The sequence below is a fragment of the Lepeophtheirus salmonis genome, chromosome 4 (genome assembly GCF_016086655.4).
Source record: "Lepeophtheirus salmonis chromosome 4, UVic_Lsal_1.4, whole genome shotgun sequence".
Taxonomy (NCBI): domain Eukaryota; kingdom Metazoa; phylum Arthropoda; class Copepoda; order Siphonostomatoida; family Caligidae; genus Lepeophtheirus; species Lepeophtheirus salmonis.
This window is the reverse complement of record NC_052134.2, coordinates 24,013,213-24,030,345: the sequence shown is the minus strand read 5'-3', so window position 1 is coordinate 24,030,345 and position 17,133 is coordinate 24,013,213.

Genomic DNA, 17,133 nt, shown 5'->3' with positions numbered 1-17,133 from the left:
AATCACCCGATTTTTCTCAAAATTAACCTGTAATATCCCTATAAAAATAGTCCAGTTAAAGCCTAAGTGCATGGCAATAGTATAATTTTACTCATTGCCCTATAAAAGTTGATTCCTTACAGATTTTTAGAAATTACAATTTATAACTTTTTCTTGTGATAATATCGAAGTTGTGGATTCAGTTTTACTTTAACGATGGCCGGTGTGGCCATACATATGATGTTATGGCTGTTGACAATAAGCTACACTTAAAAGTGATGTTATACGATCTGTATCTTAAATTAAATTAATTTTGTAGGATCAAAAAGATTAATTAAGAGTGAAAGAATGATCAAAATTGGCTGCAGTGCGCATTAAAGGGTATGCAATGGTTAAGAGATATAAAACATTTAATCTCATTTTTTGAGAAAAAAACAACCATTGATTTTGTTTTTATTTAAAAAAATATATATATATTGATACTAATCTGCAATTTTCGTCGATTTTTGGATTGATCAAAGACTACCTGAACATGGCAAATTAATAAACTCACCAATGTATCGGTAAAGCCTTAGCTTAAATTAAAGCCATTCTCGATTGATTGTCAACCTTTTTTCAAGTTAAGGGGCAGACTTTCAAAAGGATTCCGATAAATTATAGAATATTATTCCGTCTAAAGATCGATAAAATATGTGCAAATGCATATATTTTGTACCTGAATCTAAAATGTTGTTAGAATCAAAAATCATAGCTTTTCAGCAATATACAAATATCTAAAGATTTTTTAAAGATACAAGTTTTTTTTTAAATCCCCCAACTTTTCTCCAGTATTAATTGTTAAAAAATCCTTCAGATATGTTTAAGAATGTCTGACGGACATTTTTGTAACCCACATTTCGTCATTCCTATGTGAAACTTCCTATCTACAAAATTTCGCATTTTTATTTTATTGGAGAAATACAAGCAAATAGGCTTAATACATGTCCTAAAGTTTTAAATTTAAATTCAGTTTATAATTGCATAACACAATTAAATTTTACAATAGTAATCATTTCATAAATACAGTATAGTAGTATATAATTTCCTATAGAACACATATTATGATAATTGACATATCAGTTCTATTAATAATACGTTTTTATTATCTCCTGAAAAATTGCAATTTTATAAGTAGTAAATTTCATCACAGGGCTGACGATATGTTTAAATAGGTTCAGCTCCCAAGAAAAAAACCCGTAGTTTCATTAGCAATCCTTTTTTTTCAAACTAATGAAATACATTACAACGGCATTTAACTACTATTTTTTGTTCAGTCTGATTGTTCTTATGGGGAAAAAATCCAAATTACATAAGTAAAGGAAAACGCTAATTCATATTTTTTCTTTCTCATGGAGGTCACATTTAAGGTCATTTCAAATAAGTAAAGTCTACACCTTGTTTATTATTATTATGTTTCATTGAAGAATCATCAGTCATGAAATAATTGAGGACAAAATAGGTTATATGATACACATTTTAAAGGTGGGGATATGAGAAACACGTTTGATAAGAGCTTCAGCTTCAAAGGAATTTCCTACATTTTTTACTCTCTTTCTCTGTACTTATCTATTGTAAAAATATGTAACTATATTGGCAATGATTAAAATGGATTAAAAGGGTATAAATTAAATAAGTACCTATATACTTGAGGTCAGCATGCCTCACTGGAGTCAAACATAATAGAAATTCTCCTAAACGTAACACCGTAAATTAAAAGTTTACTTTTTTTTTTCCAAAAACTTGGATATTCGTATTAAAGCAACACTTATTTTTATTAAATTATATCTACCATATATACATATATAAATTTTAATCATTAAGCCTACCCACCAAAAAGAAATTATGACAAAAACAACAAATACATAATTTGATTTTAACTTATGTATTATATATATGGTAAATACATTGGATAGTAGCCAATTTATAATTAGAAATAAGTCAAGTAATTGTTTATTCAATAAAACAATTACGCATTAAATTACCTAATCCGGAGTGCATCATCAAACTCATTTAGAGTGCTCAAATGTTTACTCAAGTGCATGCCTTGGAATAATACGTAAATTTTCAACTCCATTCATTAAAATATATATTTGTATTTGTACTAGAACCTTGAATTGATCAAGGGAGTATCTCTTTTTAAAAAAATGAAGATCTTTGAGCATTTGAAAGAAAATTAGCATTATGTAATGAAAATCAAATTTTGGATTTCCAAATACAAATATGGGAATTTTCCTATTGATTTTCATAGTTATTTAAAGCAAATAATGCACAAAGCTAATTCTATATATATTTGCAAACAATTGACTTTAGAAACCGAATTTTTAAAATAAATAAACCAATCATTGTGAAAATTATTTGTATTAAAAGTTAAACTCAATTATTATTCAATATTTTCTCCACGACTAAATGAAATTTTTGACCCTTGTTTTCAAAGAATTGAGGTCAAAAGACAAAGTTATTCCGCCTATTTAAAAATTATCTCTTCAACTCTCGATTTTCTGCTACTCGTATAGATGACTGAACAAAAGGATCATACCCACACTTTTAGAAGCAATAAAAAAAATTTAGGTTATGACTTTATTTTTATTAAACAAGTAACCTTTTGAATGTGTTCGGACTGCTCATGATACTTATTAGTGCTCTAAACATTGATTAATTGAGCTCGAAAAATGATGTTTTTGAGATCTTTGCGCAAATTTTTACTCTACTTAAAGGAAGTTGTGAAATACTTGTTAAGAATTGGTTAACTAGAAACTCTTCTGGACATTTTTCTTTCTTATTTTTAGAGGAAATGTTGAGCAAAATAATCAAAATGACAATGAAATGAGTTATTAGTATTTTATAGATACACAAATAGTTTTTGGTTTTTTTTTAGAATTCAGTTTTAAGTTGTATCACATACAGTTAAATTATAAAATAAGCATTCAAAACTTAAAGATAAAAAAATTTCAAATATATCAGAGCAATATTTATTGTTTTTGAAATGAAATAAGTTACCACAAAAGTTTTTTGATTTAAAAAAAAGAAGATAAATAGGTCAAATAAAATTGAAAGTTAGAGGCATATCAGTTTATCTATCTTTTAATAGGCGTTAGCTACACCGTTAGAAACTGATATATACAATACTTAGAAATTTTATAAAGAAATTTATTTGAAGGAAGACTAATTGTGCGGATCGAATGAGTGAAAATTAATTTGTGAATTGATTGTGTTGAATATTTTTTATATATTCATAACTAAAAGAATATTAATCTTTTTGGCACTATTCAACAATTTCTCATTACAAAATATATAATATTAATTATGCATGAGCCAAACGTTTTATCAAGCTCTTTTTGGAGACATCTCAAACGTGGGATTTTGAAACCGTTGCAAAAAGTATACATATACGTTGGTACTAAAAAAGTAAAGGCAATTATTTTCTAATATATTTTCTATATAATCAACCCAACAAAGTCATGAACAGTCCATGCATTTTTGCGCTCTATGCAAAATATATTTTGCGGCCTCCCTTTAGCAAATATTTCACATACAACAACATGCAAGAATAATTTTTCTCATCATAAACAAATTTGTATTTATCAACTAATTATTATCTACCTTGATTTTGGTTTTTTTAATAGTATGCATAATCCTTCGCAGGCACTGTAAGTTAAGATTCATACTCGATCTCCCTAAACTACTTGCACAAGTAAAATGCTTAGCACATTTTTCTTTCACTAGGTCTGCATATTCTCACACCTGCACTACGGGGAATTTTTGAGTCCTTTGAGTGTAGAGTCCAAGAAAAATGTGCTGGATCTTTTACTAATTCAAGTAGTTAAGGTAGATCAAATAAGAATCTTAATAAAGAGTTGTCACTGACGTTATAAATTAATACAAAGGGCTATCCAACTGGAGAATATAAATAAAATATTTCAACTAATAAACCTTTGCATTGGTGGCGCTGTCTATTCATGGTGACATTACGTGGAACGATCTATTTTACAAGAGGGATGGAAAGTTTCTTGTCAAAATTAATTATTTTATTTGAAAGACCCCATCAGGTCTAAACAAAGTTTTTTAAATCTATTGTACTTTTGAAAAAAAAATAAAGTTATTTTGTACAGCACACCTATTTAAAATTCATCATGTCAGTACAGCAAATTTGAGGCACAAAATTACGAACTCTTGATGTTTATAACTTATAAGTTACATGCAAATACGATTTGATTGTCAAAACAGTTGATTAAATTTGTAATTTGCATATGTATGCATGTATTGTTGTCTAAAGTTTGTATGTGACATGAGGGTTGCAAATATAATAGTGATAGAAGGTACATGCGTCTACCACTAATTTTGTCTTAAAGATACATACTTAGGTATATAAAAAACACAATATATATTATACAAAGAGAAGAAAGTTAATAGTTAATATGAGTGGAAAAATTGCCCAAAGCGAATCTCTTTCCTTTTTGTTATTTTCGTTTTTTGAGGAACAGTTACATATTTTTGGTTTTTTTATGAACAAATGTATGGTTAGGTTATGTGAGAAAAACAAAAAAAGGATGTATTTTTTCCATAATATATATTAGTCAGGTATATTTTCTAATAAATAACATAAAGTCACATGATCTCTTTTTAACATAAAATTAAATTAAATCATTATCATAATAAATATGTTTACGAATACAGCGTTTTGACATGACGTCATCATTCTGGAAGTCTTGAAAGTATTAAGAAACAAATTAATTTATAAGAATAAATCCCTTACTCCGTTTTGGATTGAGAATAATAATAAACAATTATTCTTTGTCTATCAAAATCTCTTTTTTTTTTTATCATGTCACTGTATTAAAAAAGAGTTGAAAAACTTTTTGCAAAGTTCATTTCGTAATTCATCACGCTAATAGTTTGATTTTATTCAAATGTCACTCATTTTTCCTTATGTTCTATACAACAGTTAATTTTTAACTTTTCTAAACCATTTGTTGAAGTTTCTTTTAGTTTTTTTTTTACAAATTTATCCATATTATTAATAACTATGTACATATATCATAGGGGCAGTGCAACAGGGGGAACCCAAGGTGGCATGAGATCTCAAATGTTAGAATGTGTGATTATATGAAATTTGAAATTAGTTAAATATATTAGTTTATGACTCAATAATATGATTCTTTATCATCTCAATTAGTCAAATTAAAATAAATATCTTAGCTGCACTACTTTCAAAAACAGTATGCTCAACCTATATCAACAATTATGCCTTTACATGGTGTCGCATTTGATTTAGCCTATAATTTGTGACGTTAATGAAAACGCTCTGTTGTCAATGATAACCAACTTCGTTTTTTAAATTTATATTATGTAAATCTATCTTTCATCAAACTTTTTTATTTGATTTCATCATTTTACAAGTCAACCATTGTTATAGAGGCATTAACGACAACCAAATTTAATAAAAATGTAACATTTTGTTATAAATAAATCATAGTTTTTTTTATATTATTTATTTGTAAGGCCATTAAATGATGCTTCCTTACGATTTTTATTATAAATTTGCTTATTTTGTTTAATAACCATGTATATAAACAACTATGCTTTTGACATGTCGTCACTACCAGTGCATTATACGATAGGTGTGACATCAATAAAAAAGGCTTTATTCTTAATTATTCAAAGTTTTCTTAGGCTCTCTTTGTCAGAAAGTTGCATATTTACATATGTTCCAAAAAAAAAAAACACAAATAAATTATCGTCAAACCTTAAACAATGACATTTCTATCTTAAACAAACCCATTCCTTGAGAACGTATATAATACATTTATATTTTCAACTATTCTTTGTCATAATGATTAGACTTTCTGTCTACTCACTAACAAAATTTGTTGATTAAAGTATATTTGTACATTGTAAACTTATAAATGACTAGATAATTAATTATTTAGATAATATCTCCTAAATGCCTCTGGTTCAATTAAGTCGTTAATAAACAATAATGATTTGTATTCATGTAAGTAGATGAATTTGAACTTTAATAAATGTACTAATATAATAATTGCCAATATATATAAATGTTATTATTGATAATATAATGTATAATATCTTTGTGTATTCTCCAAAAAAATTAATTACTTAATGCACTTGATATAAAAGACACAATTGTTTATGTATTTCATATTTTGCAAAATATAATTCAATAACCTACATCAAAATTTAATTAATTAAAATTAGGTAGATTAATCTCTAATATGTTGAAAATATCACCACAAAATAGTAAGTGTTTACCAATTATGCATATTACGTGTAAAATGTTAGAAAATATATCAGATATGTCTATATATATATCTATATGACATTTATTGTGTCCATCATTTCATGCCTCAAAAGGGAAAAAAATTCTAAGGACAAGAATATATTCGATTTCACTCAATTGGTTTTGATCATAACAGTAATATAGTTAATTTTCATATTAGTGACCGGTAAAACGCCGTGGCATACTTATATACTGTTTAGGCCTCAATTGTACCCAAATTTAGAAAGTAATTATAGAGTTTTCTTATCTCTAAAAAAACACTGCTCACATGTTACTAAGTATCTTTCCTATCCTTCCATATAAATCAATGTTTATTTCTTGCTCAAACACTTGAAACTCGGACTTATACAAAATGACTCGTGAACATCCCTGGGTGATATATATTATTTTCTTATATATATAGACATGGGAAAGATTAATCACTATATCTTAGAAAATAGATGTGTATAAATAAACCAAGTACTTTAATTGATGGTTTTGCATAAATTTGGGAGGGGGAGACAAATGAGAAAAAACAATTAGGTAATTAAATAAACTTAAAAATAATTTTATTGGAATAAAATCTCATTAGTAAGAAAAATATGAATATTTAAAGAAGAATTCATTTTTATATTACATCAAACGACATATTAATTCCATTTATAAGGTATGAATTATTTGGTCTATTTCATATCTACTGTGAAGAAAAACTGTAGATATAAAGTTGAAATTAGTTCTTATGCATGATACATTGATGTACAATAGGTAAATATTTCATTATACATAACTTCATATTTCAATATCTTTATTAGATACATATACACTATTACTCTACTGATGTAGGTACTTATATATAATTTCAAATTATACCATAATAAGTACTCTTCTGTGTACTCGTGGATGCAGTGGAGGAAATAAGTATTTCATCCCTTGTTGGCTAGTAAGTTGTACTGGTAAAGATTTTCTATGAGATTAAGGTCAGAAAACTGGCTAGGCCACTAAATGACCTTAATGTGCTTCTTCTTGAGCCGCTTCTTCTTTTTTTTTTTTCTTTGCTTGGGTGGTATGTTTTAGGACACTATTGTTCTGAAAGACCCATTACACTGGGGTGCCTAAAAAGGGGGGGGGTGACTGGAGGGAATCAAGGCATTTTGGTCTTCATCAAGAATAAACTCTCCCCCTCTTACAATCTTGAGGATTGTCCCCTGTTACAAGACTCATATCTTGCTCTAAGGGAATGAGGTTGTAGCCCAAAATTTCCTGGAACAACACCTCAAAAACATAAAGTCCTTCACGATTAAACTAACTTAACATTAAAATTATAAACCGTTATTTTCTTTGTTAGTGAGCAAACATACAAAATAGAGACTGCACTCTGTTAATAGTCTAACAAAAAAAAGATTCAATTACTACAATTATTAATATCAAATAATCTTGCACTAAGATATTGTTCAAAGATGTTATCTATAAAAGTATTTTTGCATGTAATTGGGTTGTAAAGCAAGCAACTACAAAATGATAAAGAATATTTTATAAGATGGATTTCTGTGCAGGGTTGAATGTTATGGAAATGTATTTCTCATAACCAAGGTATATTATATATCTCACTTTCTGATGATATGAGGCATAAATCATTTTTTTTGAATATGGGTACAAGAATTATCATCACTAATGCTGTCAGGAGATAAATAATCCAGTATCATAAATGAATACGAGTACAAAAGAACAGATGAGTCTCTCAAATAGAAGAAACATAAAGGAACCTTTTCATCACAATTATTTCTAAGTAGATATAAATAAAACAATGGAACTCATTATAGCATCTGTACTTAAAGATGGCTTCGGAGGGGCATTAATGTTTCTATTTAGACAATTCTTTTTATTTGTATCTTTTATGGGCCTGCGTCCCATAAAAAATTCAGAGATATTTTTATGAAAATCATATTAATACATCATATCCAAGCAGCAAAATTTATCATCAATACAACTGCAAGAGATGTTATTTTATGCCAATTGTAGAAAACATTTTGAGGGAAAACAATGGTATTCTTACATATATATATAATTAGACACTATTTATTTTTGTCTAAGTTGTTTATCTGTACAATATTATGCCTTATGTATTAATGTTTTGCCTGTTGATCCATTTAGTTTGAACTAAATTATTTTAATCATTGAATATCCCTTGAAATGAATTATTAATTGCATCTCTTAATCTTTTCTCCAAAAAGATAATGAAATGACATGAAATTAACATTTAGTTATCTAGTAACAGCCTTTTCTTCGACGGATTGACTGTTTTTTTATATAATGGCATAGATATGAATTAACCATATCTACTTCAATTTGAAAAAATCAACTTTCAGGACTAATAAGGGGTAAGGGTAGAAAAATTGAGAACTAATAGATGTTGTTAGGAAATAAATTGCAAAAAAAATTATGGAAAGTGACAAAATTGGAACAATTATTTTAAGATAACGTAGATGATAAGGAAACACTAACACTATAATTTAGCGACACCTTAAGAGAATACTGTGAAAATAACAAAGATCAATTTGATCGTTTTAATTTTTTATAGTGTATCCCTGGTTTTAGAAAAAAACAAAAAACAAAAAAAACAGCAAAGAAATTCCTTGCCTCTAATTTACTCTCCTTTGATATCTCCGCTATCTCTTAAATGGGCTGTATTCAGGGGGCAAGATGAGTCGAAACTGTAAAAATTATTTGGCAAGTTTTATAATTGTGGGCTGCTGGTCACTGAGGTAGTTTAAATTCTTCCACCGCCGCGTTCCTAAGCATGAAAAAACCCTGATATTCTCCGAAATACACTTCGGCCCTCAAGTTGTACAGTTGAGTACTAAAAATGTTTTTTATAGTCTGCAGTTGCCCCAAGGACCCAAAAATGTTCATGGAGCCATAATGCAAAATTTCTGCAAAATCCATCCATTGGTTTGGCGGTGATTGAAGGACATACACACACACACACAAACATTTGCATTTAATATATGCTCCCAAATAATAAACATTATTCTAACTTATAAAAAAGTTTTTTCTATATCTACCCAATGGAGCAAAAAGAAAAAATAACATTAGAAAATTGTGATCTTTCCTTTCTGAAAATGTAAATAATATTTTGTCCTTTTTCATTACTTTTTTGAAGGAAAAAGGTTGAGGAAATCTCATTCTAATTATTTAGATAAAACTTGAGTTTAATTCTTAGATATATAATTTATAGTATTTCGTATTATGTAAATAAACCTTAGCCAAATTTGTTATTTGCATATATTAACAGATTCATATATCTGAAGAGATAAATGTATATTGTATACCGAAAACGAATATTTTATCTATACATTATTAATAAAATTAATATGTATATTAAAAGGTATGGTCGTTCTTTTATCTAAAAATAATAATAATAGTACAAAGTCTAATTATCTTATATAGCTTATGGTTACTCATTGTTTATCTTATTTAAAGATGGACAAAAGAGTTCATTAAAACAATTTAATATAAATTATTATGTGTTATTAATTTCTGCTTCTTCAATTCTTTTTAACATTTCTCAATAGCTTTAAATTAATCGTTAATTTAAATGATTTTATTATAACTATTATTAAAGTTCATTCAGGGATTTGTCGGACCTTTGAGAAAAAACCCCACATTAACTATATTTGCGGATTAAAGATATGTAATTGATAGTTTCATCAAAAAAAAAAAAAAAAAAAAATCATCGATATACATATTTAAACAAAGATGTATATAAATTCTAAGTGAGTGAAGATTGGTCAGAGCTGATAATAACAAAAAAAAAAGGAACAAACAGAGGGCTTCAACTAAAGCAATACATTCCTAACATTGTTGAAGTTCATAATCAACTCAATTTGTTCATGATCACATAATTGATTGGTTATTGGTTCATTTAAATGCTTTAACTAATTAATTAATTAAATTATTTAGCATTTTAATTTGGGGATTTTTTGTATTTTTGAATTAATGCCATACATTTTATATAAATTCACTATAATTATTGTACATTAGATCCTTGAACCGAAAAAAATATCCGTGTCATAAATGTGTTGCTTACAATAATTCCACACTTAAAGTGCACGTAATCCAAAACTTGTTTATAGCATGCTTCTACAAGGTAAATGCTTACATAGTTATCTAGTTTTGTGTTCAAGATCACTTAATTGGGAACGAAGACCAGACAAAGATTTGTTAGAATCTACTACTATTGAATCGGATTTCAGTAGTGAAGTTAGGTTGTCACTCATAGAAATAAGGGAGTTCATTACGTATTCAAAACCTATAAATTTAGTTTTTTAGCCTTTTTAGAGCCTTTGGGACCTCAAATTTACACACTAATATTATATATAAATTTCCCCAAGCCTGTGTTATTTGTATATAAAAGAAATAGTACAGAGGTAAGACTATGATTTGGTTTTTTTTGTAATTAAAATTATTAATAATTCACATTGGTATATTGTTAGTAAGGAAGTACATAATTAATGACGTTTATAAAAGCTCGAAGTTTACATGTAATAATTTTTACGTTGTTTAAAAAAAAAATATTTCGCTTGGACTCGTTCACTTTTTCCCATTAATTCGTTGATTTCTGACAATTTCTGTTTCTGCGCTATATCGTTAATTTGTTTCCCTTCATTTTTTAAACGAAACAACGATCAGTTGATAAATTTTTCTCAAAATTTAGTTGCCTTTTTCAATGCAAGATATCTTATTTGAGGTACCACAAATGGCGTCACTTTACATTTTTTCTCGTCACGTGTGGATTTTTTAAATTTTCATAACCAATTGAAAGAGTAAATACAAAGATGTTGAGTTGTTAGTAATAGAGTATTTAATAGTACCATGTGTGACTCTAACAGGGAAAAAATAAGGCATCTAAATTTCGACAAATATGGATCATTGTTCGTCTTTTTGCCACTTAGTTTTAGTTTTGGCCTTTGAGTCAAACTAAAAGTGTACTATACACTTCCAGAGACAGTCCCCCTTTTGGGTCTTGCCCTGTCCCTAGTCAAGGTGTAGAAAACTTCTGACCTCAGAAGTACTTGTTCTTGTTTTTTATATCAAATTATAATTTTTCACCCCCACTTTGAAATGTCCCCGAATGTCATTTCAAAAATATGATCACCTTAGGTAAAAGATCTCTAAGAAATGAATGGATCAATGAACGCTGTTCCAAGATTTTATCAGTTAATTGTCCTTTTTACCCATTCAGATACCCAAGTGTTCAAAAATGAATGGAAAACATGAACAATGCTAACTTTTTGCTTGTTTCAAAGCCTGTATAAATATTTTATTTACAAAAATAAAACATCATATCGTAAATTTAGCCGTATTAGTTCACTAACTTATAGTTTTTTCGCAAACTTGTCGGGAAAATTATGCCAAGTTAAGACCGTTTTGTTTCTTGAGCTTTATCGAAATACAACTATTACATATATCAAACGGAATGAAAAACATAGAAGTGGAGTTTTTTTAAATCCCGGAGAGGTTGTGTTCTCGGAGGATTTTGTTTCGGGAGTTTTTGTCCCTGGTGTCTTTCGTCCTTTGCTCTTTTAAACTTTGAAGCATGGATAACGATTCTATATATCATCATTCCCTGAGTTAAAATCCTTGAATCCCTCCCGCTAATTACGATCCTACGTATTATTGATAATTTATGTATGATGATAATTTGTACATAGTTAGTCTTGGACACATATATTTTTGTTATCACGTTGTACGACTGATATGAAAAGTGAAACTCTTATCTATTATCTTATATAGGTAGACAATTAACAATTCATCATAATTTACAGTAAGGCATTTATAGTAGTGTTCCATGAGGTGAAATAAACAGAAAAAAACCAACATACCTACATAGTACATGAATATCTTTCATTAATATTTTTATATTAATGAAAGTGAAAAAAAGATTTCTCTTCAATTCAAAAGAAGATTTATTTGCCAATTCATCAATAACCATTATTATTCACTCATTTTCACTAAAAAGTAAAAGTTACTTTTGTCGTCCAGAGATAGTAGCAAAGTACATGGATACAAAGTTATAAAAAGATCTTAGGGCACTAAATAAAACGGAAATTTATCCTGAGACAAAAAAACAAATACTCAAACAAAAGAGAACGGTACATAATTTTTACTCTCTAAAGACTTAGTTTATGTTTATTACATAATGATCTATTTTTTGTAGGTTTGTTGTTCGTAGAGACAAAAAATTTGAAAAATTAATATAATTTATAGCTATTTGGTTTTTATAGATACTACGTCGTAAGATACCAACATACTCTGAAGAAAATTTACAAACAGGTACATATTAATATTTAAATTACATCCACGGTAATTAGTTTATGAAAGAAATAAAGGAACAATGTGTCTTTATCCTCTGTCAGAGACATTTTGCAAAAGTGTGTTGTTGTTGTTTTTTTCAAGAAAAGTAACATTTTCTCTAAAAATACTTAATGCCAGGAGATACTTTTTATGAATTTAATTTTACATAAGGTTCATGAAAAGGTAATACATAATATTGCAAGTATTTTGCACATTCAGCCACTTTCGTTATTTGAGCGATATCGAGGCTTGTTATTAATTTTTAAAAAGTTTCCTTAATTAAGTTACTACTCCAAAAATGCCTTATATAAAGATTGTATGGGTTCTTCAAATTGGTTTTGTTCCACGTCACCTCTCGTGTTATCGATCTTTGAAAAATTCCCTAATTTTAGCGTGCTCCAGACAAGGCATCATTTTCTTTTATATACATTGTACAGTGAAGAACATATTTCCGTATAGCAATAGAATTGACCAATTGAACAACTAGACATAAATTCATACTATTAACCTAAGACATTACTTTTTTAGATTAAAGTCGAGTTGATGCAAACGGGCACAAGTATCATGCTTCATTTTACGTAGCACGAAAGACATAATGGAGGATTATGGTTTGCAATAACTCGTAATATAAAAATTAATTACAATATGCATTATGTATGGTCAATTTTCATGTCTGATTCAGATGTGTCCCTAAATTTCGGGGTCAATACATTTCTAACAAATACGCATCCTACTATAATCAAGGACTATGATACACGAAACATTCTGATTTTTCTGACTACATTATATGTATTGACTATATGTACTGATCAATTATCCTATATAATTAAAATAAATTACATGTGTGTGTGATGTACGTTCCACGTAGAAAAACAATGAAAAAAATGCATTAATTTCAAAAACAGAGACAAATCCATACTTTAGAAATAAAATAAAAGTTGTTTATAATTTTGAGTTACGTAAGTAGGGCTATGTTTCATTCTGATTAGACCAAAATCCTTGGATCTTAAGGGTAAGTTATAAAACAAGATCGGTTTACCGTCTCTCAAAGTTTTTTTAAGGTAGATTCAGAAATAGACAAAAAAAAAAATTATAAATCCAAAAAAACGAAGTATTGCACTAACGGAAAAAGGGAGAACGTATACTACATACGAATTAAAAAAGACATCTCTGACATAAATATTTTGTTTGTAACCCAATGTATGATAGTAGGGTCCAGGGATAGGCAACCTTTGAGACATGGAGTGCCAACTTCAACATTTTTAATCAATGAGTGTGCCATTATCAACAATAATGGTAAAACACACACACAAACTACGGGAATATGTTCTAATTTGTCCGTGTCAGTGAATATGCATCCGCGTGCCAGCAGTGGCATGCATGCCATAGGTTGCCGACCTCTGGTATAGTCCCTATTAAGTTTACTCAACATCCTATTATATGTCAAAAGATTAAACAATGTCACTAATTTACAAATCTCAAAACTTTTGGATAAAGTATGAGCCAGTTCTAAAATTAGAGTCAAGTCAATAACTAATAAATCTCAATTATTTCAAAATCAAATTCAAGTGAAGTATCAAATCACAATAGACAATTTGTATCCCAAACTCTGAGAGCTTGTTTTTTTCTAAATTATTTATACATTATGTACTGTGGTCCAATAAATCTCAATAGTATTTTTGAATAATGTGAGTCTCTGAAGTTGCTTTGATGATGGTACTTGCATTTATAACCTAGACAAAAATGAAATCATTTCATGTTTCCAACATTGAGAAAATTTCGGCTTAAGATTCGGACTTTACAATTTCTAATATTTTGAAGAAATTTCACTTAATGAAAAGTTATTAAAGCGGAAATTTCAATACCAAACATTATATTTCTTCAAAATTCCTAACATATTAATATATAGTGACTTGATTCACATGTTCATCAAGTCCTCACACACCAAGGGACTCATGTATTGAAATCACTGATGTCAAATTTTAAGTTGAGACATCAAATACAAAACAATTCAAATCTACATCTCTGGAAAAAATTAAAATAGATGTAATTAATTTGAAAATAATATATCATTAATTAAATATAAAGTCACTAATGTTATCATAAAAGAGTATTTCATTGATTGAAAAAAAAATACATATATTCAGAACGATGTTTTTACATTGTTTCAAGATAAATATACATCCGATGAGTTTATGGAAACTACTATTAACAATAATATATAACAATGCTCTAATTTTTTCATGGTGTATTTTTTAAATGTACATATAAATACCAACTCATTTAATTTCATGAAATTGTGTTTTTTTTTATTCGGGGATATCTAGCAAGGATTTATCCTTGAGTATCTATTTTATTCTTGTTTTCTTCATATTCAAACAAATTGATCTGCCTATACAATAAGCAGGGATCAATTGGCTCTTTGCAAGTATTTGAATTAATAAATAAGAAATAATACGATAAAGATTTATTTATTAACTAACATTAAAATATCAAATTAATATTTCGTTAATAAAGGAATTTTAATCATTATTAGAAGCCCTTCCTTTGCAGTTATTTCTTAATAAAAACATTATGGCAAAATAAGTGGCTAATATACATGTACATATATTTATACATATCTTTATAATTGAAGTATCTTAGTCATTGAGCAAATTGGTAGTAAATAAAGAAATTAAAACAGGTGTGTTGGTCAGCTGTTTCCTGTCTATTTCAAAAATTTGAATACTAAATTCTGCAAATATTCAAACTTTTTATAAAGCTACTTTTTGATCTTTTTGTGTAAGAATGTTTTAATGAATCACGTTGTTACCTTAACTAGATTGACTAGATAAAAGCTAATTTTTGTGCTTTTTTCAGTCTCTTTTCAGATTAAAGGTTGCATGATGCATTAAAAGCAGCTACTTGAAATATAGCATTTTCAACGACGTCAAGACTGAACAGACATCATTTTTACATTTGACAGTATAAAAACTACCATGAGGTAGTGCTGTCTACATATGCATTGTGACTTCACGTGAAAACATGAGCTATAGCTAAGGTATATTTAATAAATTTAAAAAAATAGCCACAACACTTCATGGCAAATTTCTTATTTGATATTTTGAGATACTTTGATGAACTTTTTTCCAGAAGTAAATATATAGGAAGGGTGGTTGTAAAACTTTTTGTTTTTGGCTCAATTACTTCGAACTGATTCAACTTAGACTCACCAAATTTTAACACAGTATACTTACATATGTTTGTTACAGTTTGAAGGCTATATTAGTCCAAAAAAAATACCAAAATGCGACCCTTCAAATGTTACAACTTTTTTTTGTTGCCAAAGACGGTTGTACCAGTAAAAAATATCAAATTTGAGTTCGAAATTAGGAAAATTATACAAAATAATATTTTTTAATAAATAGAAAACTTGTCTTAACATGAGGTTGAATTGTTAAATTTCTTGTATTATACTAGAGTAAAATGTAATAAGATTTGTATTATAAGTCACTTATAAGTAATATGGGATAAACTCACTATCAAAAAACTCTTCAGTGCCTTGTTTTGGATAAAAAACATGCTTAATTTGTAGTGTAATTGTACAAAATAATAAACTATGCGAGGAAAACTACATCACTTGTTGCAACTGTCCCCTTTGTACTGGACGTTAATTTCTCCTCACATAAATTTTATCAAGAGTTTGAAAAATGATTTATAATTCGAATGGTATCAATTACAAAACAATTGAAAAAGTCACAATATTATTACAAAAATCACTCATACCTCACAAAATCAGTTTCAAAAAGATAAGACAATAAATATTGTTTTTTTTTCACAGTATTGTCTTAAATTATATAATTCTGATATCAATTTTATTATTTTAGCTTTTTTGATGTTCAAGAAAGAGGGCCTGTTACAATCGATTCCGGTCTCCTTACTATATAAAATACTTAAATGTAAACCCTCGAGAAAGAAACCCTCTATGAATGACACTTTTAAAATAACTAATCATTAATTCCAAAAATATTTATTTTAATTTAGAACATATTTTTGTTATATTATCTTTCATGTGCTACCCATTATAATCATACACCATATCCAAGAAAATAGATCTTTGGTTCTATTCAAAACAATCTAAAAGGGACGAAACGCTCCTCTACGCTTGAGGAGATTTCCTTGGCTAAGAAAAAAATCATAAATATATATTTTCTGAGATGCATATTTTAAATACATTACTAATAAGAAGTGAATTATTTTATTTTCTTCTAACTTTAATTAACTTCTAAATTTAAAATAGCAAAAGTGCATGGAAAACGTATATATAAATTCATATGAAATTATTTTATTGTGCATTTTTAAAACAAGTTACCACAAAGATTGGTGATAATGTTTATTTCAGAGGGAGAAGTTAACACCAAAACGACCCATTAAATAATGAACTAAAAAGACGAAGGAGCACACACAACAACCGTTTTTCCTTTTCTAATTTCTAAACTTAGTATTTT